General features: G+C 45.9%; 1 non-coding gene and 1 pseudogene across 1 annotated transcript; both read right to left on the reverse strand.

Moving 5' to 3' along the window:
- The window catches only part of LOC117980049 (putative uncharacterized protein FLJ44672), a 33,340-nt pseudogene extending 25,119 nt beyond the window's left edge, over positions 1-8,221 (reverse strand).
- Positions 82-185, reverse strand: LOC129397712 (U6 spliceosomal RNA). Its single transcript, XR_008625302.1, has one exon. It is a non-coding gene; the product is annotated as a U6 spliceosomal RNA (small nuclear RNA).
- Positions 8,222-23,972: the final 15,751 nt, after the last annotated feature.

Below are 23,972 nucleotides of genomic sequence, written 5' to 3' on the forward strand. Positions count from 1 at the left end.
TGGATATAATTCAACCTAAACAAAAGGTCATATGCACAAACACAGTGAAAATCTGGGAGTAATTTTTTTCTCTTTTTTTAAAAAAATATGGAATGCTTCACAAATTTGCATGTCATTCTTTCACAGAGGCCGTGCCAATCTCTCTATTGTTCCAACTTAAGTATGTGTGCTACTGAGGCAAGCATGAGTAATTTAAGATAGAGTGGTTAAGTGAAATAAGGAAGAATTATGGAGAATTTAAAAATCTATGCTATTTATAGGCACCTAGTAACAGCTCAGTAAATATTAGCTGCTACTATTATTATTTTTATGGTAATTTCACTCAATTAAAAACTGTCATTAAAAATTACCATTGTCATGGAACATAATGTCTCCTACTGTATAATTGTAAAAACAGATACAATTTGTCCCTTGGTATATGGGGGGATTAGTTCCAGCTCTCCCATTTCTGTGTATACCAAAATCCACGCATACTCAAGTTTTCGAAGTCAGTCCTGTGGAATCCACATATAACACAAATGGGAAAATTAGTGAGGTGTGGTGACAAGCACCTGTAGTCCCAGCTACTTGTGAGGCTGAGGCAGGAGGATTGCTTGAGCCCAGGAGGTTGAGGCTGCAGTGAGCCATAATTGCACCACTGCACTCCAGTCTGGGCAACAGAGTGAGACAGAAGGTTGACTTTTTAGTAGAATTTTTCTGTTCACTTGAAGATATGGTCAGGATTGTGGCATATGAAAATTCTTCATAAAATAATTATCTAATCCAATTAATGCTGGAATTGGGAACAGCAGAAGTGTCATCTCAGAGCTACTCACAATGAAAGGTGATGTCTGGGGCTCAGGTGTGTTGAGGTCCCCATGCCTGGACTATGGGTGCTGAGTGGGATTTACTTGTCCATCCATTTTCTATATTCCAGCACTGGGAAACTAGGGTTTATCCATCTTGATAAGATGTCATTTAAATTCCACTTCGCAAGAACCACAAATGGAAGAAAGGCCATGAAACCGCAGGACAGTACTTGTTCTCAAGGGAATCTTCAGCTTAGGTGGCTCTGTAAAAGAGAAATTACATTGTTGAAAGATCATCGCAGGTCAGGTGAGGTGGCTCATACCTATAATCCCAGCCCGCTGGGAGACTAAGGCATGAGGATTCCGTGAGGCCAGGAGTTCAAGACCAGCCTGAGCAACACAGTGAAACCTCATCTCTACAAAAAATTAGAAAATGAACTGGGTGCGGTAAAACATTCGTATAGTCCCAGCTACTCTGGAGGCTGAAATAGGAGGATCGCTTGAGCCCAGGAAGTGGAAGCTGTAGTGAGCTCTGATCTCACCACTGCACTCCAGCCTGGGTGACAGAGTGAGACCCTGTCTCAAGACACACACACACACACATACACACACACACACACACACACACACCCCCCCCAATCTCAGTCTGTCCAGCCTTGACTAATCAAAAGGGCCTTCTGGTTACAGAAGAGGTATGCTCTTTTGTAGGACAGGGAGAGACCAGCAAGCTTGTTCACAGACTTTTCCTCATCCTCTGCTTAGTTTTCCAAGAACCCTCACAGTGGAAATGGAGTCTCTGGGAAAATGACCTAAATCTTTGGGTTACCAGGGGAGAAATATGCCTCCTTTGTCAATTAATAAATGGAACATCTGCCTTAAAATCCAGGGAGTTCTGCTAGAATGAATCACTCCCTAAGACCCTGACCTATGCATGGAACATGAAAAACTGAAGTTTAACTGGGCGCGGTGGATCACGCCTGTAATCCCAGCACTTTGGGAGGCTGAAGCGGGCGGATCACCTGAGGTCAAAAGTTCTAGATCAGCCTGGCCAACATGGTGAAACCCCGTCTCTACTAAAAATACAAAAATTAGTTGGGCATGGTGGTGGACAACTGTAATCCCAGCTACTTGGGAGGCTGAGGCAGGAAAATCGCTTGAACCTGGAAGGCGGAGGTTGCAGTTACTTCTAGAAGAATTTCCATTAGCCCTTTGAAATCCTTCAACATTCATGAAGGCCAAAGAGTTTTCACCTAATTTAATCTGATGGGTATGTGACCAGAGTCTTTCTAGGGAATAGAGACTCCCAAACAGTTCAGCTGGGAAGTGAGGAGAGAATTTATTACTCAAAATCAAAGGGAAATGAAAAGAGGCCAACATAGAATGTCATTATTCTTTCTTGGCGGGGAATGGATTCCAGAGTCATTCTGTGACCTTTACATGACCTCCTTATTAGCATCTAAAAGCTTCCAGTGTAGGATGCAGCCAGCTAGGTTCTCTTCTAATGTAATAAAATTTGCTTCAGCAAATCTTATGCAGAGCCATCTCCAGGCTCCAGAAACAATAGGCTATAAATTACTGGATCTCCCATTTGATACAATGAAGTATAAGCACGGTCCTGAATGACTCCTCTACATACTACTCTGGGTAGCTTGAAGTGAATTTGATACAAGAACTGGAGCGAGCGCAAAGCAGAGCTAGATCTAGGATTAATGTGCTTGGGCCCAGCTCCTCACCACTCACCTATGAGTCTAGTTCCAGAACCCAAGTAGAGGGTGGGGAAACAAGGCTCCTGACTTTTTTTCCCTAATGTCTGCATCTCTTTCACATTTCTTATCTCCTTGCAAAGAAACTAAACAGGTTCAACTGAAATAACTAAATGATTAAACCCTATACAGAGAATCTCCAAAGACTGACAAAATATCATTCAAGACTGTTACACAGACAACCTTGAGGATGACTTGATGTACCAGTGATCTACAATATTTGGGATCATTCCAAATTCCCATCAAGGATCTGCCTATATCAACAAAGGAGCCAAGGACCAACCATTCAAATGGGCCCTGCTGCCAAGCCTTTTTTTTTTTTTACAATGCCATCTCTTCATATTGTTCCATTTAACAAAACTGCAGCCCTTCATCTATCCTTAAGTTCCTTGGCCAATGGTACAGAGCCAGAGTATGCTACTCCCTAGCAGGAAATCAACAGGATGACCTACTAAACACCATTCAGAAGATGCTAAGACCCATGAATTGCAACAGGAAAGAAAAGACAGAGAATTAGTCAGACAGGTACATGCTGTGCCAAAAATGCACTACAGCCCCCACCCAATTCTGCCTAATCCTAGCTGGGCTGACACCAACCTGATGAGACAGGCCTATAAGATCTCAAACTAAAACAGAAACTCCTGAACTGGGTTCTTTCAAACCCAGGAAGCAGCAGTAAATCATTAAAGAACAGATAAGTTCTTAAGGTGAGGGAGAGTTTCAGATAAATGGAATGCTGGTAGAACACGGGGCCCAAAGGAGCAAAAGTTAACCTAAGCCCAGGTAGAACCTTGTTTACTAGAGTATTAGGCATGGGTTGGGGCAACTATTCTAACCAGAGAAACTGGCTTCAGTGAGGGCAAGTTGGCAATCCAAGGTATAGCATGCATAGGGCTGGCAAAATTCAGGGTGACTGAAGCAAAAGCTTCAGAACCAGAAAGACCACATCTGGGGGTAGAGCACAAAACTCTCAAGAGATGAATCTTTGTAAGAGTGAGGCAGAACTATATAGCAGTTTTAGGAGATCTGTTGGTGCCCAGCAAGAGCTCCAAACGGGCTATATGCAGGGATGCAGGCTGTAGTCTCAGGAGAGGAGGTTCACAAAAGTCATTCAGTCCAAGACCTCAAACTGTGTTCTCTACTAAAAGGAATCAAGGTTCCCTAGAGAAATGGCTGACTCCATGTATGGTGCAGTATATTGATCCTGGAACATCTTTTTTGCCAGAAAGCAAGGAAGCCATCAAAGTCCAACAGGATCACGTCAAAAAGACATGAAAGTCAACTTGAAGAGATAATTATTAACCTAGATGAGACAATGTAAGCATCCAAAACAATAAAGACTGCAATGGCCTGAAATACATCAAATGCAAACAATAATCTATGAGTTCATAATGGTATTCAGAAAAAAAACTACTGGTCATTAGAGGGAAGGTTACTAGGTCACTAACTTACTACTCTGAAAAGTGACTTAAGATGAGAGGTAGGGTGGAGAATTAGCTATTTATTCAGTCTTTCCTGTACAAACATAAATTTTTAGGGAGATTGAAGCAGACGAAACAAATCTGGAAAAATGGAGGTAACTGCTTAATCTGTGGGTTGGGTGCATGGAGGTTCAACATATTTCTTTTGTGTATATTTGAAACCCCTAAAAAAGCACAAGACAGAATGTGAGCCAAGCAGCTTAGGGTTTAGGCAAGGCTTCTGCCTACAAGAGACACTAGGATATGAGGGGTAGTTTTAGCCCTGATGGGCTGAGCCAACTGGAGGTATATAGGGAGGTGCTAAATTGCAGAGGTATCATGTTGCCCAGCACTTGATCAAATCCTAGATCCTAGGTCTGCTTGGTAGCATGCTTCCTAGGTAGTGGATCTGAGGCTACCTATAGAACTTCCTTTGCAGTCATAATTCGCTTAGAAACTACAAAAGTGCTTGCTCTTGAAAACGGAGTCTTTGTCCATTTCATGCTTCTATAAAAGAATAACACAGACTGCATAATTTATAAAAAGGAAAAAAGGAAGGAAAGAAAAAAGGAAGGAGGGAGGAAAGGAGGGAAAAAGGGAAGGAGGGAAGGAAAGGAAGGAAGGAAAAGAAGGAAAGGAAGGAAGGGAAAGAGGGAAAGAGGAAGGCAGGGAAGGAGGGAGGGAGGGGAAGGGAAGAAAAGGGAGGAGAAGGGAAAGAAGGAAGAAAAGGAAAGGAAAGGAATAAATTTTATTTCTTAACAGTTCTGGATGTTAGGTAGTCCAAGGTTGAGGGGCCTGCATCTGGTAAGGGTCTTCTTGCTGCATCATCCCACTACAGAAGGCAGAAGGAAAAGAGAGTGCAAGAAAGCAAGAGGGCAAAAGGGGCTGAACTCTGTTTTATAATAAGCCCACTCTGTGATTACTAATCTATTACCACAATAACAACATTAACTCATTCATGAAGGCTATTTTATTAGGCCCCACATCCCAACTGTTGCATTGAGGATTGAGTTTCCAGCACATAAACTTTGGGGGACACATTTAAACCACAGCAGAGCACTTAGGTTAATTCAACTAAGAGGAGCTGGGAAAATCAAAGGCATGAGAAAGACAGCAAAAGCTAGCAGAGAGAAATGCATAGGTTAAGGAAAAAAGTCACAGTGAATCCTGTAGTGCAGGCTACTTTATCAAAAGCACCTAAAAAGATCTCATTAACTCCCCCAGCTCACCTCCACTCACATCTAAAGAGCCACACACAGCACCACCAAAGGCAGCACAATGAGAACAGCATTCTCCTCAACAGACAAGCTGGGAGTATCTAGACACCTGACCTCAATAGCTCCAGAACAGCCCTAAAACAGTTCCTCCCTAACCACCACTCAAGTCACCAGCTTGGAAAGTATTAAGAAAACCCAAATCCTGACACACCACTAGGAAACAAAACAGCAAAGAACAACCCATTTAAACAGCAATGCCAGCTGCTGGGAAAAAAAGGAACAATAAGTAGAGGAGAAACAGACCTCTTGGGGTCCACCAAGACCCAGTCTCTCAGCTTCAGCACTTTCAAATGCAGAATCCATACCCCTCTGGGGCCTGTGGAGCTCCACAAGGCATGTCGTCCTCAAAGATAAATGAGCAGGCAAGCTGGCTAGAAAACCACTAAGGGTATTATTCTTTAAAGAATCTTCATAGGGTCAAAGAGGAATGGGTCTTAACTGGCTATGTGAACTCCCCACAGATTCTGAGGATGATGTCAGTAGCCCTTTCCAGATGTGTTTAACACTTTGCAGTCACTTGTATTCCTGCCACTGAGTGCCAGTGCTTTGCTAATTTGAACTGATTCCAGCTCACGCTGACCCCAGCTCCCTGGATGTTACCATTAGCCAAGACTGTCACCCATACTGTACCCTTTCAAAAAGTCCTAAAAACAGCTCTTCACCTACTCTTCCAAGTAAAAATGTCTGCCAAAGAAATGGGGAAAAAAGATTCAGAGAGTGAAAACAATTAATATACTAACAAGAGAGCAAAAAGCAAAGGGGGAGGAGAAACTAAGAAAATCATAGATGGGCTCACACCTATTTCCAAAGCTGGGCTAATGTCCTTTTGCTTGTGTCTGAATAAGGCACCAATTTTAAGCTGCTAATGAAAAAAAAAGAAAAAGAGAAAGAAGCAGGGCCAGGCTGGGCGCAGTGGCTCATGCCTGTAATCCCAGCATTTTGGGAGGCCAAGGCGGGTGGATCACCCAAGGTCAGGAGTTCTAGACCAGCCTGGTCAACATGGTGAAACACCATCTCTACTAAAAATACAAAAAATTAGCCAGGCATGGTGGCGCATGCCTGTAAATCCAGCTACTCAGGAGGCTGAGGCAGGAGAATTGCTTGAACCTGGAAGGCAGAGAATGTGGTGACCTGAGATCACGCCATTGCCCTCAAGCCACGACAATGAGAACAAAATTCGGTAAAAACAAAACAAAACAAAACAAAACCACCATAAAATAACTCAGACTTAATTAAATACAACCCTAGTGGTGAATGACTAAAGATGGATTACTCATAACAGAGACAGCAGTCCAATAAGAATCCAGGAATCTTACCTTTTAATAACAAAAAAATCCTTTCCTTCGAAAGTAACATCCTCTCAAGGCCAGGAATTCCATTAGTAGAAAGCCTTCCTAAAAAACAAAATTCCCGGCCAGGCATGGGTTCACGTCTGTAATCTCAGCACTCTGGGAGGCCGAGGTGGGAAGATCACTTGATGTCAGGAGTCGAGGCGGGAAGATCACTTGACGTCAGGAGTTCAAGACTGGCCCGGCCAACATGGTGAAACCCCATCTCCACTAAAAATACAAAAATTAGCCTGGTGTGGTGGTGGGCACCTGTAATCCCAGCGACTTGGGAGGCTAAGGCAGGAGAATTTCTTGAACCCAGGAGGCAGAGGTTGCAGTGACCAGCAAGGTTGCGCCATTGCACCCCAGCCTGGGCGATAAGAGTGAAAACTCTATCTCAAAAAAAAAAAAAAAAAAATTCCTTTGGGAAGGCCTTCTACATAAAAATCTTCAACATGAGACTGGAAAAAAGGGTATGGGATCATCACCGGACCTTTGGCTTTTACAGCTCGAGCTATAAGAACAAAAAGAAAAAGGGATATCATTTAAACACAGTATGTAGAAAAGAATAATTATTGAATCTGTACTGGTCTTTAACTTTTACACTTTGATCTTTAATTCTGTTATTGTGATTGAGTCCAAAGAAAAATAGTATGAGTAAAATAAAAATAACACCAAAAATGCTAATATTCTGTTTTACCAAAGTCTGTAGTGAAATATCCCATTAAATCCAAGTGCAGTGACACACCCATAATCCCAGCACTTCGGGAGGCTGAGGCGGGTGAATCTCCTGAAGTCAGGAGTTCAAGGCCAGCCTGGCCAACATGGTGAAACCCCAACTCTACTACAAATACAAAAATTAGGCAGGCGTGGTGGCAGAGGCCTGTAATCCCAGCTACTTAGGAGGCTGAGGCAGGGAGAATTGCTTGAACCCAGGAGGTGAGCTTGCCATGAGCTGAGATCATACCACTGCATTCCAGCGTGGGTGACAGAACAAAACTTCAACCTCCAAAAAAAAAAAAAAAAAAAAAAAAGCTAGCAGGTGACATTTGCTATGGGGAGACTAGGGTAGGGATATGATCTTGCTGCAATCCTTCCATTTTAGTAAATCTAAACAGTGTGAATCCATTCTGTTTCATCCCCACTCCACTCTAGAGCCAAAACAAGAAAATCAATTATATTTCTAGTTCTTTAAAAACATATCTAACTAAATCATCTAATTAAAAGATAATATGCATGGTTCCATACTCTAAAAGAAAACTTATGTCCTGCATATCATGGACATTTGATGAATGCTTATTCAGTTGACTGGTGTAGACTTCAATAATAACCTGTTCAATGCATTATGCCAGATGAATCTTGCATCTCAAAAGTAGAACAAATATTGTTCTTTCAGTTTTGTCTACCCATAAATGCAATATTTACTAATAAAAAGAAAATGAGTTTATTGTTCTAGAGAGTATGAGAATTTTGACAACATGAATTCTCCTGTCCTAGGACATAATTAATACTTAGAGGCATACTATTTCATGTGGAAGCTACCATTAAATCAATGTTAAGTGTTAATTACCTCACATAATCTTCTAATCTGACTTAAGACTGAAGACGTACCTCACAAAGCTGATTTATCAAGTTGTAAATCTTCACCTGTTGAATTCGTAAGTTCATGTCTGAAAGGTGAGAATACTTAATATTCACTAGGCAATATTCAGCAAAGTAATATCCACTAGTACATATTTAATATTTCATCATGAACTGCGAGTGTGAAGAGAAAAGACAGGCTGGGCACAGTGGCTCACACCTGTAATCCCAGCAGTTTGGGAGGCCGAGGCAGGCAGATCATGAGGTCAGGAGTTCGAGACCAGCCTGGCCAACATGGTAAAACCCCGTCTGTACTAAAAGTACAATAATTAGCTGGGCATGGTGGCAGGCACCTGTAATCCCAGCTACTCGGGAGGCTGAGGCAGGAGAATCGCCTGAACCCAGGAGGTGGAGGTTGCAGAAACCATGATCACGCCACTGCATTCCAGCCTGGGCAAAAGAGCAAGATTCTGTCTCAATCAATCAATCAATAAAAATATAAGGAGGAAGCATTTACTGTGTATTTATATGTCTGGTATTATGTGAAGCACTTTACTATCTTATCAAATCTTCGGGACAGATCTTCAGTTCTCATGACCACAAAAGAGGATACTAAAGCTCAGACAGGAGAAGAGACGTGGCCAGCCTGTGTCCCCAGGGCCTATGGTCTTACCACTAGGTTACAGTGTTTCCAGATATCACATATTGTGAGATTTTTGCTTTAAAATGAACCAAAAAAAACCAAAGGCGAAAAAGGCATAAGCTATTAAAAAGTGGGAGAAACACTAAGAGAACCTTAAGCATGTAACTAAAAATATTATGGAAATGTTATTGAATTTATCAGCAAATTTAATGCTAGGTTTTCATTGAGGAGTAGGTTATATTACTCATGATGAAGAAAAATGTTCATTTTAAGTATATTAACATAAATACCATCAATATTGTTTATCATGTTTAAATGTTCACTTAAAGCAATTCAGTTAAAATTCTGCATATCATACAATTTTATAGTTTGCTAGTAGGTTACAAGTAAATAGTCACCCAAATAAAAACATCATGTGTTTTCCACTGGTTGTTGCTCTTTTTAGGTGAGCATTTGATGTATACCAACAGAGAGGGGATACTAACAAATCGCTAATTTCTTTCATCACTATATAAAGGTGGCTTCAGGATAGAATAGTATAAGGGCAATGATGAATTTGAAATCTAACATCAATTCAGTGATGCATCAAGATAAAAGTAGAGACAATAGGGGCACCTTGGTGAGTACTGAACATTTTATTTATTTATTTATTTTGAGATGGAGTTTTGCTCTTTTTGCCCAGGCTAGAGTGCAATGGTGCAACCTCGGCTCACCGCAACCTCTGCCTCCTGGGTTCACGCGATTCTCCTGCCTTGGCCTCCCGAATAGCTGGGATTACAGACATGCGCCACCACACCCATCTAATTTTGTATTTTTAGTAGAGACGGGGTTTCTCCATGTTGGTCAGGCTGGTCTGGAACTCCCGACCTAGATATCTGCCTGCCTTGGCCTCCCAAAGTGCTGGGATTACAGGTGTGAGCCACCGCGCCCAGATGAATTCCAAATTTAACAAAGCAGACTAACAGAAACAATTCATTTAAAAAAATAATATTTGGCCAGGCGTGGCGGCTCACACCTGTAATCCCAGCACTTTGGGAGGCTGAGGTGAGTGGATCAGGAGGTCAGCAGTTCAAGACCAGCCTAGCCAAGATCATGAAACCCCGTCTCTACTAAAAATACAAAAATCAGCCAGGCGTGGTGGCTGGTGCCTGTAATCCTAGCTGCTCGGGAGGCTGAGGCAGAGAACTGCTTGAACCCGGGAGGCGGAGGTTGCAGTGAGCCGAGATCGTGCCACTGCACTCCAGCCTGGGCGACAGTGAGGCTCCGTCTCAAAAAAAATAAATAAATAATTCAATGAAATCCCTAAGATCAGGGCTGTGCAAAAAATAAGTAAATAAATTTCCAATCTCCATACTGAAAGTTTAAAAGAAATGCTAACTAATAACTAAAGAAATACAACTTTTCCTCAGCTTTGCAGCAATCTAGAAACAAAGTGTGTAGACACTACAAAGCACCTTACAAGGAGAAACGTGTAAGGATGGCATGACTCGCCGGCAGCCCTGGGCTTGTCCACGGTACCCCCATGATGAACAGTAACTCCACTGTGTAAACACCCATGAACATAAGATTACAGGACTTTCCAGTTTAGACATACCATATTTTCTTTCAGACAATTCTTCAATTTGTTTACATAGATCAGCGATACGATGATTCCATTTCTCTGAAAACCAAGCAAAAGTTGCTTCTCAATAATACGTCCCTATGTCAAAGCAGCACTAATGTATAATGACTTATTTCATATATTTTACATTCTAACAGTCCATATCATTTTACTGCTTTCAAGAAAAAATTTCCCCTTTTTGGTGGTTCTTAGAATTGGTTTAATGGGAGACTATTAGAGAAGCTGAAAAGCAGGAGGGCAGAGAAGTTCAATCAAATTAAACACAATAACAGGGAGGTCACAATGAGGCGGTCTCCAGGGGTCTTTTAGCAAACTTCCTAAAACATGTCTCAGCTGTGTGAAATAAGACTTTACAGCAGCCGGGTGCTGTGGTGCAGGCCTGTAATCCCAGCACTTTTGGCAGCACAGGCAGGCGGATCGCTTTAAGCTCAGTGCATCATAGCCAAAACCCCCCTCCCTAGCCCCACCCCCACCCCGTCCCTACCAAAAATACAAAACAGCAGGGCATGGTGGCGGGCGCCTGTAGTCCCAGCTACTCAGGAGGCTGAGGCAGGAGAATCACCTGAACCCAGGAGGCAGACACTGCAGTGAGCCAAGATCACGCCACTGCCAGCCTGGATGGCAGAGCAAGACTCCACCTCAAAAAAACAAAAACAAAAACACAAGGTTAAGAGGGACCCCCGACCTTACAGATACAAGTTTAAGAGGGACCCCTAAGCAAAAAATGCCAACCCTTTTTCTCCCAATCATTGAAACACCAGGAGGGTGTAACAGTTTTGCAGCCTAGCTGTAGCAGGCTGATGCCCCCAAGATGCCCATATCCTAATCCCGGGAACTGGTGAACATGACCTTATATGGCAAAAGGGGCTTTGCAGATATAATGAAGTTAAGGGTCTTTGGCTTTTGGGGTTGATGTACTCACTCGGATCCTTAAAAGAGCAGAGCAGGTGATGGAGAGGGTGGGAGGTGTAGTGACAGAAGCAGGAAACTCCAGTCATTCGAGACGGGCAGCACAAGCTGAGGAGTGCAGGCCACCTCTACAGCCAGGAAACGGATTCTCCCGCAGAGCCTCGGAAGCCACCGACCCTGCTCCCACCTTGATTCAGTAGGACTTACTGTAGAATTCTGGCCTTCAGACCTGTAAGGGAATACATTTTGGTTGTTTTAAGTCACTAAGTGTGTGGTAATTTGTTGCAGCAGCCACAGGAAACTAGTATTGTAGTGAAGCCTCAAAACCCCCCTGAAGGGGCTGGGCTCAGTGGCTCACGCCTGTAATCCCAGCACTTTGGGAGGCCGAGGTGGGTGGATCACTTGAGGTCAGCAGTTCGAGACCAGCCCGGCCAACATGGTGAAATGCCATCTATACAAAAAATACAAAAACTAGCCGGGCATGGTGGCACATGCCTGTAATCTCAGCTACTCAGGAGGCTGAGACAGGAGAATTATTTGAACCCAGGGGGGCGGAGGTTGCAGTGAACTGAGATTCCACCACTGCACTCCAGCCTGGGTGACAGAGCGACGCTCCATTTCGAAAACAAAACAAAACAAAAAAACCCCACCTGAAGGTTTCCAGTTCTGCCAGCAGTCTCCCACCCAACCCCCAGAAGCAGACATTCCATTGCTGTGGGCCATGGACAGGCAGAAGGAAGCACCTCCTCATGGCAGAGGCCTACCCAGGAGAAACCCAAGGGAAGGCACTGCTGGGCTGGCCCCTCTCTGCCAAGGCCATATTTTTTTTTTTTTTGAGGCCAGTTTCACTCTGTCTCCCAGACTGGAGTGCAGGGGCACAATCTCGGCTCACTTCAACCTCTGCCTCCCCAGTTCAAGTGATTCTCCTGCCTCAGTCTCCTGAGTAGCTGGGATTACAGGAGTGTAGCATGCCTAGCTAATTTTTGTATTTCTAGTAGAGATGGGGTTTTGCCATGTTGCCCAGGCTGGACTCGAACTCCTTGCCTCAAGTAGTCCACCTGTCTCAGCCCCGCAAAGTGCTGGGATTACAGGAGTGAGCCACTGCACCCAGCATTTGCCAAGACTTTTGATGGCAGGCTTTTTCCAGGTGATCAGTCCTTGTCTGGTCTGGCTCTGCCCCACTCTCCTTCTCACCTAGTTGGAATCCCTAGCTACTTTTCAGTAGAGGAGAGTGTGTACCCCAATCCCAGCTTGGTTCAGATCTGCATTTAACTCATGGAACCTGGCTTCTCCCCAAGTCCTGAAGAAAAAAAGGGCATCTCTGTGGGTATGATAAAGGATGGGCCTGTCCCCAGGACCCTGTGAGAGGGAAGCCCAATGTCCCACCAGGTTGGCAGGGCTGGGGAAGGGAAAGTGTTATAGCAGCCCCACGAAAAAAAAGAGGCAGCAGAGGGAGCAGGACAGCGCTCACATGGAACTCATGCCACTGCCTGAGTGAGGGGAGGGAGGAGAGCACGCCAGTGACGTCAGGGGGCAGAGAGGCGCAGTTCCAGGGCGGCTTTCCCCCTCACTTCCTGCCATGTTACTCTGATCGCCTCCAGGTGAGCCTGCCCACTTTGTGCCCAGGGGCCTGTAGAAAACCACAGCTCCCCATGGTTATGGCCCCAGGAGTGGGGCAGAGCAGGGAGGAGTCCTGGACAGAGGAGAGGCAGGGGCAGGAGGGAGTGGGCCTCAAACTCGAGGAGGGGGCCCTTCTCATGGGTCCTGCTTTCTGGCTTCTCCTTCCTTACCCCTGGGCTGATCACTCGGGGAAGAACTGAGACAAATTTTCTCACCCTCAGGCCCAAAGGGTTTAATTACTGGGCCCTTAGGGAGGTGTGAGCCCCCTGAAAGGATGCAAGGTTTTGTTTTGTTTTGTTTTGTTTTTTGAGACAGAGTTTCACTCCTGTCGCCCAGGCTGGAGTGCAGTGGCGTGATCTCACCACACTACAACCTGCGCCTCCCAGGTTCAAGTGATTCTCCTGCCTCAGGCTCCGGAGTAGCTGGGATTACGGGTGGCTGCCACCACGCCTGGCTAATTTTTTGTATTTTTAGTAGAGACAGGGTTTCGCCATGTTGGGCAGGCTGGTCTTGAACTCCTGACCTCAGGTGATCCGACTGGCTCCGCCTCCCAAAGTTCTGGGATTACATGAGCCACTGTGCTTGGCCACGATGAAAGGTTTTGTGTGGAGAGCATGTACATGCCTTTCTGGGAAAACAGTCCACAGCTCTTATTCTCAGCAGGCTTCACGGTCAAAAAAGGTTAGAACTCTTGCTACAGAGCTGTGGAAGCAGCTAGGTGAGGGGCCTGCCAAGGGCACTCTGGGCACTACCTGGGCACTCTCGAGGCCTTCATCCCCTAGGCAGGCTGCACTGCTTGGTATTTGCAGAGCTGAGGGGGTGGGGCATGTGGGGACTGTGAAATTGCCCTGAGATGACCCACAGTCCTCAGCTGGGAAGTGAGCGGTGCATCTCCTGCGGCATCCTCCATCCCTAGAGCCATGGGGCCAGGAGAACTGGCCCTTGCAGCAAGTGAAAAGCCTATTATTGACTCCCTCCCTAGCCATGTAGACAGTGAACCAAGACACTCATATCAGGTAAACGCCTTGTTCTCTGTTACCGAGGTAACCAGTAGGCATTCCCAGATACAGTGAAGGTCCTCACACCAAGATATGCACCTGGCCACCTGAGGAAAGAGAAAGGACTATCTGAGGGGATGGGGCTGAGCTGGGTGTGGAGTGGTCCTTGTGGGTCTTGGAGAGTGGGAGGGGGAGCAGCATGAGCCAGGCCTCAAGGTAGAAGGACAACCAGGAGACAGCCTGGAAAAAGTGCTGGACCCACAAGGGCTCAAGGCTGGCCAGAGGGGAGGTGGGATAGGCTGCAAAGTCCTGAGGTCTGAAGATTGGCCCTGGCAGGAAGAAACCAGGTAAGGTGGGGTGTTACCTACACCCTCGGGGCCAGATGCAGGCCAGAGCCAGCCAATTACCAGGCCCTTAGGGAGTTGTGAGCCCCTTGAAATGATGCAAGGTTTTTTGTTTTTGTTTTGGAGACAGAGTTTCGCTCTTGTCGCACAGGCTGGCACCTTTGCCCAGAGCAGGCACCAAGACTTCTGGCTCTGGGTGTGACCTCAGTCTGGGTAAAAGCCCCAGCCCCCACCAGGACCACCTACCCCCTAGACTACTTCAGGTGCTGAGCCCAAGCCAGGGGCAGGAAGCTAAACTGATGCCTAGGGTAATCCCAACAAAGTCCCTGGTTTCCCGCAGCTATGGGGCTGACGGGGAATTACAGCCCAAACCCCAGATGCTGGCTCTCAAACTAACACTGAGCCCTCAGTGCCCACAGGGAGATACAATCAGCGCACTTTCCAGATGGGGAAATGGGATCAGAGAAGTGCAACAGCCTTGCCCAATGCCCCAGACCAGGGCTCCAGGCCCAGAGTGTTCTTTTGTCACTGTGTTCAGAGGGCAGCAGCTGCTGTGATGTACCCACCTGAGCCTGGCAGCTTTCTCCAACTTTGGAAGCCCAGGAGCATGGCCCCTGTCCACAGATGCACCTGGCATGAGGCGTGCCCAGAGGGACAGAGGCAGATGAGTTTCGTCTCCTCCACTGGATTGTGAGGGCCTAGAAAGAGACAAGGGTCTGCTTGAGAAGGCAGTGAATAGCGAGCAACCTGAGGCAGTGCCCCTCTGGATGGATCCGCAGTGCCTGGATGGAACCTGGCTCAGACAGAGCTCAGTTCTGCAGGTCCCTGAGGTATGGAGAGTTCACAGCTACCAAGTGTAGGAGTCTGGATTCAAAGCCAACAGCGTGACTCCAAAGTCCCTGCCCTAGCCCCTGGACCACCCTTGCAGGCCCATCAGATGCCCAGGCCAGCAGCACAGCCGGCCAAGACCAGGGAAACTTGGGGAGCCTCAGAGCACCCCCAGGTATTCCAACCTAATCCTGGTACCCCGCCTCTCACCACCCTTCTTCCTGCTTTAACCTCAACCCCTACACAAAGCCTGGGCCACTTAATGTGGCATCAAACAGATGCCTCAATAAATCAGTCTAATCTTGAAAAAAAAAAAAGACTTAACAGATATACAATTGCACGTTAGAATGCTAAAGACCATAAACATATAACAACTTAAAGTACATATAAATTCAATATATATCCAATCATTGTAACTATGACACAGTAGAATATTAAAATACTATTTTCAAAATGTATACAAGCTTAATGTTCTATGTATTCAAACTATTTATTCAAAATACAAATCATCAACATAAATTGCCACTAATATTCAGTCCCTTCACAGGACACATGATTCACTGGGAGTTAATAAATTAGCAGCCGGCAGGCAGTGACACACAGCAAAAATGAAAACCAAGAGGTGAAATAGTTCTGAAATAAAGGTTTTAAAGCTAACAGAAATCACTGAATTACTAAGTCATTAGCACTAATTTTGAGCCAACTAACTAATTAATATGAGATGATACAACGTCCTATACTTTGGTAAATACAGACTATGTTTAAACAATGTCTGTAACGTGACTTGTAAAATGCTCCTGGCTTTACAAAGATGTGATTAAGATGTAGAAACACATGCTAAACCATTTCCCCCTGCAGAGCATGTGGTAACTTTCATCAGTCACATTGAGAGTCCAGAAGATAAAGGAAAAGGTCATGGATTTCGCTGAGAACTTACCAGAGTTGAACCCCCTCATTTTCTGTTCCCCAGCATTGGCGGGTTCTGGGACTGGTGGCTGTTGTGGCTCGTTGGTCTTTGTCTCTTAGAAGGTAGGGAATAATCATCATCTTGAAAAAGAAAAAATGGTCATTACTGAAGGAACCATCTTAGGTTACAGCCACCTCTGGGTCAATTCCCAACATTCAAAAGCTGAGCAGGGCTTTAAAGCTATCTTATTAATAATTATTTCTGTATTGCGAACTTCAGCATACTTTTTTCTAGTTACATTTGAAATGTTATTCTTTTGGGATGTGCCTTGCTTCATTACTTTTTAGTTTCCTTCATTTGAATCATCATTGTAAGTCTCCCCTTCTCCTCAAATAACTTTCAAATTGCTGCCAAGAACTATGTTCTATCTTAAGGCTTTTGAGAAAAAACTTTCAATGAAGATAGCCGCCTAAAGTTATACAAATATAGAAGAAACGGGATAAAATAAAGCTTAGATTGGAAAAAATATTTAAGATTATACAAAATTCACGCGTAAACAAGGGAAGCTGAGTAATTGTACGTTCAAATACTTTTAACAAGTGCAAAACATGTAGGCTTAAAGAAATAGAGCTGGCCAGGCATGGTGGTTCACGCCTGTAATTCCAACAGTTTGGGAGGCCGAGGCAGGCAGATAACTTGAGGTCAGGAATTCGAGACCAGCCTGGCCAACAGAGTGAAACCCTCTCTCTACTAAAAATACAAAAATTAGGCCAGGAGTGATGGCTCATGCCTGTGATCCCAGCACTTTGAGAGGCCGAGGCGGGTAGATCACCTGAGGTCAGGAGTTTGAGACCAGCCTGACCAACACAGAGAAACCCCGTCTCTACTAAAACTACAACATTAGCCGGGTGTGGTGGCACATGCCTGTAATCCCAGCTACTCAGGAGGCTGAGGCAGGAGAATCCCTTGAACCCGAAAGGCAAAGATTGTGGTGAGCCGAGATTCTGCCATTGCACTCCAGCCTGGGCAACAACACCGAAACTCCGTCTCAAAAAAAAAAAAAGAAAAAATTAGCCAGGCATGGTGGCGCATGCCTGTAATCCCAGCTACTTGGGAGGCTGAGGCAGGAGAATCGCTTGAACCCAGGAGGCTGAAGTTGCGGTGAGCCGAGACTGCACCATTGCACTCCAGCCTGGGTAGCAGAGCAAGACCCTGTCTCCAAAAAAAAAAAAAAAAGAGAGAGAGAGAGAGAAAGAAAGAAAGAAGGCTACATTATTTATGAAACAGATACTGTTAACTCAGTCACCAGAAAGCCTGTGTATAAATGAGCAGTGAGATATTCAAGCACAGCACACACACACTTATCAGGACAGCTGTCGTGAGAGTTCCATGCTCGTTTCCTTCTGGATACATCAGCAACTCACTCTGCTATGATCCTGCAATACATCTCATGTTAGAATTAGAGACATCTGGGCCAGGCACAGTGGCTGACGCCTGTAATCCTAACATTTTGGGAAGCCGAGGCAGGCAGATCACCTAAGGTCAGGAGTTCGAGACCAGCCTGGCCAACATGGTGAAACGCTGTCTCTACCAAAAATACAAAAAATTAGCTGGGCATGGTGGCGCGCGCCTGTAATCCCAGCTACTCGGGAGCCTGAGGCAGGAGAATCGCTTGAACCCGGGAGGTGGAGGTTGCAGTGAGCCGAGATCGTGCCACTGCACTCCAGCATGGGGGACGGAGCAAGGCTCTGTCAAAAAAAAAAAAAAAAAAACAGAAAAAGAAAAAGAAAAAAGAATTAGAGACATCTGGATCAAATCAGCTGCCAGTCTCACAAAGTATCGGGTAACATCCTATTAAGACTGCTGCTTACACATCATCTATAAAACACTGCAAATATCATTTTAAGAAATCTTTTTTTTTATTTTGAGACAGAGTTTTGCTCGTTGCCCAGGCTGGAGTGCAATAGTGCGATCTCAGCTCACTGCAACCTCTGCCCCCTGGGTTCAAGCAATTCTCCTTCCTCAGCCTCCTGAGTAGCTGGGATTACAGGCATGCACCACCACGCCTGGCTAATTTTGTATTTTCAGTTGAGACAGGGTTTCTCCATATTGGTCATGCTGGTCTCGAACTCCTGACCTCAGGTGATCCACTGACCTTGGCCTCCCAAAGTGCTGGGATTACAGGTGTGAGCCACCATGCCTAGCCAAGAAACCCTTATTTTAAAACAAGCCAGGCGCGGTGGCTCATGCCTATAATCCCAGCACTTTGGGAAGCCAAGGCGGGTGGATCATTTGACGTCAGTAGTTTGAGACCAGCCTGGGCAACATGTTGTAACTCCATCTCTACTAAAAATATATTTAAAAAATTAGCTGGGCGTGGTGGTGGGCACCTGTAATCCCAGCTTCTCAGGAGGCTGAGGCAGGAGAATCACTTGAACCTGGGAGGTGGAGGTTGCAGTGAGCGGAGATCACGCCACTGCACTCTAGCCTGGGTGACACTAGAAAGACTCCATCTCAAAAACAAAACAAAACAAAACAAAAAACCACTAAAAAAAAGACTCCATTTCAAAAACAAAACTAAAACCAAAAACACAACACAAATGTAGTATACAAATGAAAATACTGTGTTAAACACAGTTTCATAGAAAATAAAAGACCAAATACAGTAAGCTCCCTTTTTAGATGGGTATGTTATTCTTCTTTCACAGCTAAAGAAACGGGCTCAGAGAATGTTATTTGATTGGACCGTGTTGCATCTCTGGACAGTGCAGCTGAGATCAGACTTTGTGTGTAACTCCACTAGCCTACCAGGGTGCCTCTCATAAAGGTAAGAAATGTAAATTTGGCCTAATATACAAAGTTGCCAGGGCAGCACTGGGTCAATTCTACATACAGTACTTCTATGTTCATCAAGGGAAACCTTAAGGGAAAGTGAAAATGCTTCTAGAAGGCGACTGGACACCAGCGCCTTTGCTTGTTGCCTTTGGGCTCTTCTTCTAAGGCCAACAGTGACCTGAAATTATTGACTGGCTTTTCCAATCAAGTGGACAAAATGGTACCAAGGTCGCCAACATCAGACAAATTCACTTGAGGGCCTTATCTATGTGCTTTGAAAGACAAAACTGCTTTTGTAAAGGACACTGTATTTCAGAAAAACAATCATATTAACAAATAATAACACTGTAAAATGCTGATGTGTTGAATGCTACTTTAGAAAAACATGCTCAAATCTAGGGAAAAAATTTGATACAAAACTATGTATCAATTATCTAGCTAGCTATCTATCTAGAGACATGCTTTCATTCTATTGCTCAGGATGGGAAGCAGTGGGATTATCATAGCTCACTGCAGCCTTGAGCTCCTGGCCTCAAGTGATCCTCCTGCCTCAGCCTCCTAACTAGCTAGGGCCACAGGTGGACACAGTTATGCCTGGGTTTTTGTTTGTTTGTTTTGTAGACACAGGGTGTCACTACATTGCCCAGGCTGGTGTCAAACTTTGGAGTCTCGCTGTGTCGCCCAGGCTGGGGTGCAGTGGTGCGATCTCGGCCCAATGCAACCTCCGCCTCCCGGGTTCAAGTAATTCTCCTTTATCAGCCTCCCAAGTAGCTGGGACTACAGGCATGCGCCACCACGGCCGGCTAATTTTTGTATTTTTTGTAGAGACTGGGTTTCACCATGGCCAGGCTGGTCTCCAACTCCTGACCTCAGGTGATCCACCCGCCTCGGCCTCCCAAAGTGTTGGGATTACAGGTGTCAGCCACTGAGCCTGGAGGAGCACTTTCTTGTGTTATTAAGTAGCCTAACCCAGGTGGGGCGCTGTCCCTCACGCCTGTAATCCCGACAACTCTGATGGCCAAGGTGAGAAGATCACTTCAACTCAGGAGTTCGAAACTGGCCCGGGCAACATAGCGAGGCCCCCCCCCACCCCATCTCTAGAAAAAAATACAAAAATTAGGCCAGGTGCACACCGCGCCAGGCTAATTTTTGTATCTTTTGTAGAGACGGGGTTTCGTCATGTTGCCCAGGCTGGTCTCGAACTCCTGAGCCCAAGCCATCCATCCTCCCGCCTCGGCCTCCCAAAGTGCTGGGATTACAGTAGGGCCCAGCCAGCCTCATGTTTTATTTAGCAGTCCCTCCCTGTTGCACACTTGGATAGTTTTTTAATTTTTTTACACAGGGTTTACCTCAATCTCGCAGGCTGGAATGCTGTGGTGGGATCATAGCTCACTGGAGCCTTGAACCGTTGGGTTCATACTTGAGGGCTGGGGGGCTGAGGTAGGACTACAGAGATGGGGTTGCGCCATGTTGCTAGGCTGCTCTTGGCCTGAAGGGTCCCCCCGCCTCGGCCGCGCCAGACATAGTTTTCTATTTTTGACCAACATAAACACTGTGCTGGGTCTGAATTTTTCAGCTACCCTTCTTCAGCTGGCAACACACAGGACCTGGCGGGGAGGTCGCTCTTACCAGTCCCCACTCTGACGAGAAGACTGCCCAGCTCCAGGCACCGTAGCGCCCCAGTGAGGTAGCCGAACACCCGCGCCTCTGACGTCGCCAGAGGCCCACCTCTATGGTGTCGGCGAAGACGGGCTCTTGTGACGTCACGGAAGGCGCGCTCTTGTGGCGTCACGGAAGGCGCGCTCTTGTGGCGTCACGGAAGGCGCGCTCTTGTGGCGTCACGGAAGGCGCGCTCTTGTGAGGTCGCAGGGGACCGCCACTCACGCGGAGCCAATCGGAACTCGCGGCGGGGCTGCTGGGTCTTCCAGGAGCGCGCATGAGCGGACGCTGCCTACGGGTGGCCGGGCGGGATGTAACCGGCTGCTGAGCTGGCAGTTCTGTGTCGCTAGGCTTCGGCCGGGCAGCCGCCCCACATAAGCTGCGAGGAGGAGCTTTACGACTTCCCGGTCTTCGGGGCCGGGCGCAGCAAGGGCCAGACTCTGCGCTAGCAGGCGCTGCCCGCCAACCGGCCGGCACCTGTCGCAGAAGGTGCAACCGATCGCACTGTCGAGCAGAAGCTCCTCAATGGCCAGCGCCAGCTGCAGCCCCGGCCGCCCACTCGCCTCACCTGAGCCTGGGTACGTGCGCCCCACAACACCTCCCCCAGTCAGGGCCCGGGGACCCCCGGGAGCGTCCCCGGCTACCTGGCGCCGCTCATCCTGGGTAGGGTCGGCCCCCTCTGAGGCTGCCCGGCATGAGGGAGCTGCACCCCTGAGCTTGACCTCTGACGGCCCTTTGTAATAGCATTAAGTCTTTGAAACTTTGTAGCGGGGTAGAAGGGGCTAGGAAACGAAGAAAACATCTTTTTAAAAATAAAAGCGGTCGGCTGGGCGAGGTGGCCCACGCCTGTAATCCCAGCACTTTGGGAGGTCGAGGCGGGTGGATCACGAGGACAGGAGTTGAAGACCAGCCTGGCCAGCATGGTTTCACTGAAACCTCGTCTCTACTAAAAACACAAAAATTAGTCGGGCGTGGTGGCGGGTGCCTGTAATCCCAGCTACTCGGGAGGCTGAGGCAGAGAATTGTTTGAACCCGGGATGCGGAGGTTGCAGTGAGCGGAGATCGCGCCACTGCACTCCAGCCTGGGCAACAGACCAAGACTCCGTCTAAACAAACAAATATATGTGTGTATATATATGCGATCGATCCCGGGAGGTTGAGATTACAGTGAGCTGAGATTATATAAGCGATCAAGCGCTGGAGGTTGAGGTTACAGTGAGCTGAGATTGCGCCATTGCACTCCAGCCCGTGTAACAGAGGGAGACTCTGTCTCTAAAAAATTATATGCAAGTGAGCGCTTTTCTTCCAGCGCTCATGCTCAGACTGAAGAAAGTAATTGGGCCAGGCCCGGTGGCTCACGCCCATAATCCCAGTATTTTGGGAGGCGGAGGCGGAGGCGGAAGCGGGTGGATCGCTTGAGCTCAGGAATTCCAGACTAGTTTGGGCAACATGGTGGAACCCTGTCTCTACAAAAATACAAAAAATTAGCTGGGCATGGTGGCACGCACTTGTAGTCTCCGCTACTTGCCGGGCTTAGGCGGGAGGATCGCTCGGCTGCAGCCTCGACCTCCTGGGGCAATCCATTTCAGCCTCCCAAAGTGCTGAGATTACAGGAATGAGCCATCGTGCCTGGCTTTGCACTGTATTTTAATACTTTTTTTGAAAATGGAAACTTTTACAGGCAATTCACTTCCTTCAAACTAATGATAAGGAAGTGATGCTGTTCTGTTCTGTTTTGCTGTTTTTGTTTTTTTTTTTCTTTTTTGAGATGGGGTCTTGCCCAGGTTGGAGTGAGGTGGTGCAAACAAGGCTCACTGCAGCCTTGACCTTCTGGCTCAAGGAATCCTTCCCCGTCAGCCTCCCCGGTAGCTAGGACTACAGGTGCATGCTACCACGCTTGGCTAATTCTTTTTTTTGAAATGGAGTCTCACTCTGTCTCCCAGGCTGGAGTGCAGTGGTGCAATCTCGGCTCACTGCAGGCTGGTCTCAACCTCTGACTTCGGATGGTCCACCCACTTCTGCATCCCAAAGTGCTGGGATTACAAGTGTGACCCACCGCGCCTGGCGATTTTGCTCATTTTAGATACTAGAACTTTTTAATTAAAAAAATTTTTTTTCCTGAGATGGAGTCTTTGTCTCCAGGCTGGAGTGTAGTGGCGTAATCTCGGCTCACTGCAACCTCCGCCTCCTGAGTTCAAGCGATTCTCCTGCCTCAGCCTGCCAGAGTTGCTGGGACTACAGGTGCGCACCACCACACCCAGGAGTTCAAGGCTGCCGTGAGCCATGATCGTACCACTGCACTCCAGCCTGGGCAACACAGCGTTGCCCACAAATAAATAAACCAACATCATATGATCTGTACCAGGGTATAGGCAGGTGCTATGATCCCCACTTTTCATCCTCAACTCTAAGTTGAGCCATACATCAACCTCTAGTAAAAAGTGGCATGCTCTCAGTCAAAGGGGTAAGCCCAAACCACGTGGAGAGAATCTTATCTCTTTTGAGAGCTAATATAAAAAGAATTCCTCCTAGGCATAAAAATATTGTGACATCAGTTACTTAGGCTAAACGTGCCTATTATGCTAAGTGAGTTATTAACAATAAATACTTTAACTCTGTGCAATGTTAATTATCATAATCTGATTTATAATTTGTTTTAACCTTAGGTTATATATACCTTGAAGCCATTTATATTTTGGTATACTTGTAATAATTACTATACACTGGACTATGTATATTGGACTAAACACGGAGAGTCAAAAAAGAGTATGTGGTCAGAGTAGAAATCATGCCGTAGCTTCCTTCGTGTCTACCTCCTACCTTGAGTAGAAGTGGTAGAAAAAGTAATTACCTAAGATTTTTTGGATTCTGGTTTGTGGAGAAGCACCCTTATATTTAGGCTGATGGGCGGCGAAATTAGAAAGTATTTTTTGTGATTTAGAATTTTATACGGAGATGTTCATTGTGATTAATTATTCTTTGTATTAGCAGATTTTTGCTTTTTATAGCTGCATGATTTCTTGTTTATTATTCATTCATTATTGTCTATTAATAAAGAAAAACTTTATTTCACTGAAGCAGTGATATATAATCCAACTTGGATTTTTAAATAATGACTGACTTTTTTCTTTGGGAATACATTACTGTTAAAAATGTAATTATTAGATACATTACTTTTAATGAATATAAGTGGTATAATTAGAAGGCTGAAAAGAATCCTTGGAAACGTGAGTTTAATTTGATAGCTAAGAAACTGAGGACAAGATACTTATTCTTTGTAGCATATTTTCTAATGTCATTTCATTGTCTCACCAAGAAATACTTGCATAAAGCAAGTTCAATTACAGCATCTGTTGAATATTTAAGGTTGGGTAAAGTGGGTGAGTTTAACAGATATTTTCCCTTATTTCT

The sequence above is a fragment of the Pan paniscus genome, chromosome 3, assembly GCF_029289425.2.
Source record: "Pan paniscus chromosome 3, NHGRI_mPanPan1-v2.0_pri, whole genome shotgun sequence".
Lineage (NCBI taxonomy): Eukaryota > Metazoa > Chordata > Mammalia > Primates > Hominidae > Pan > Pan paniscus.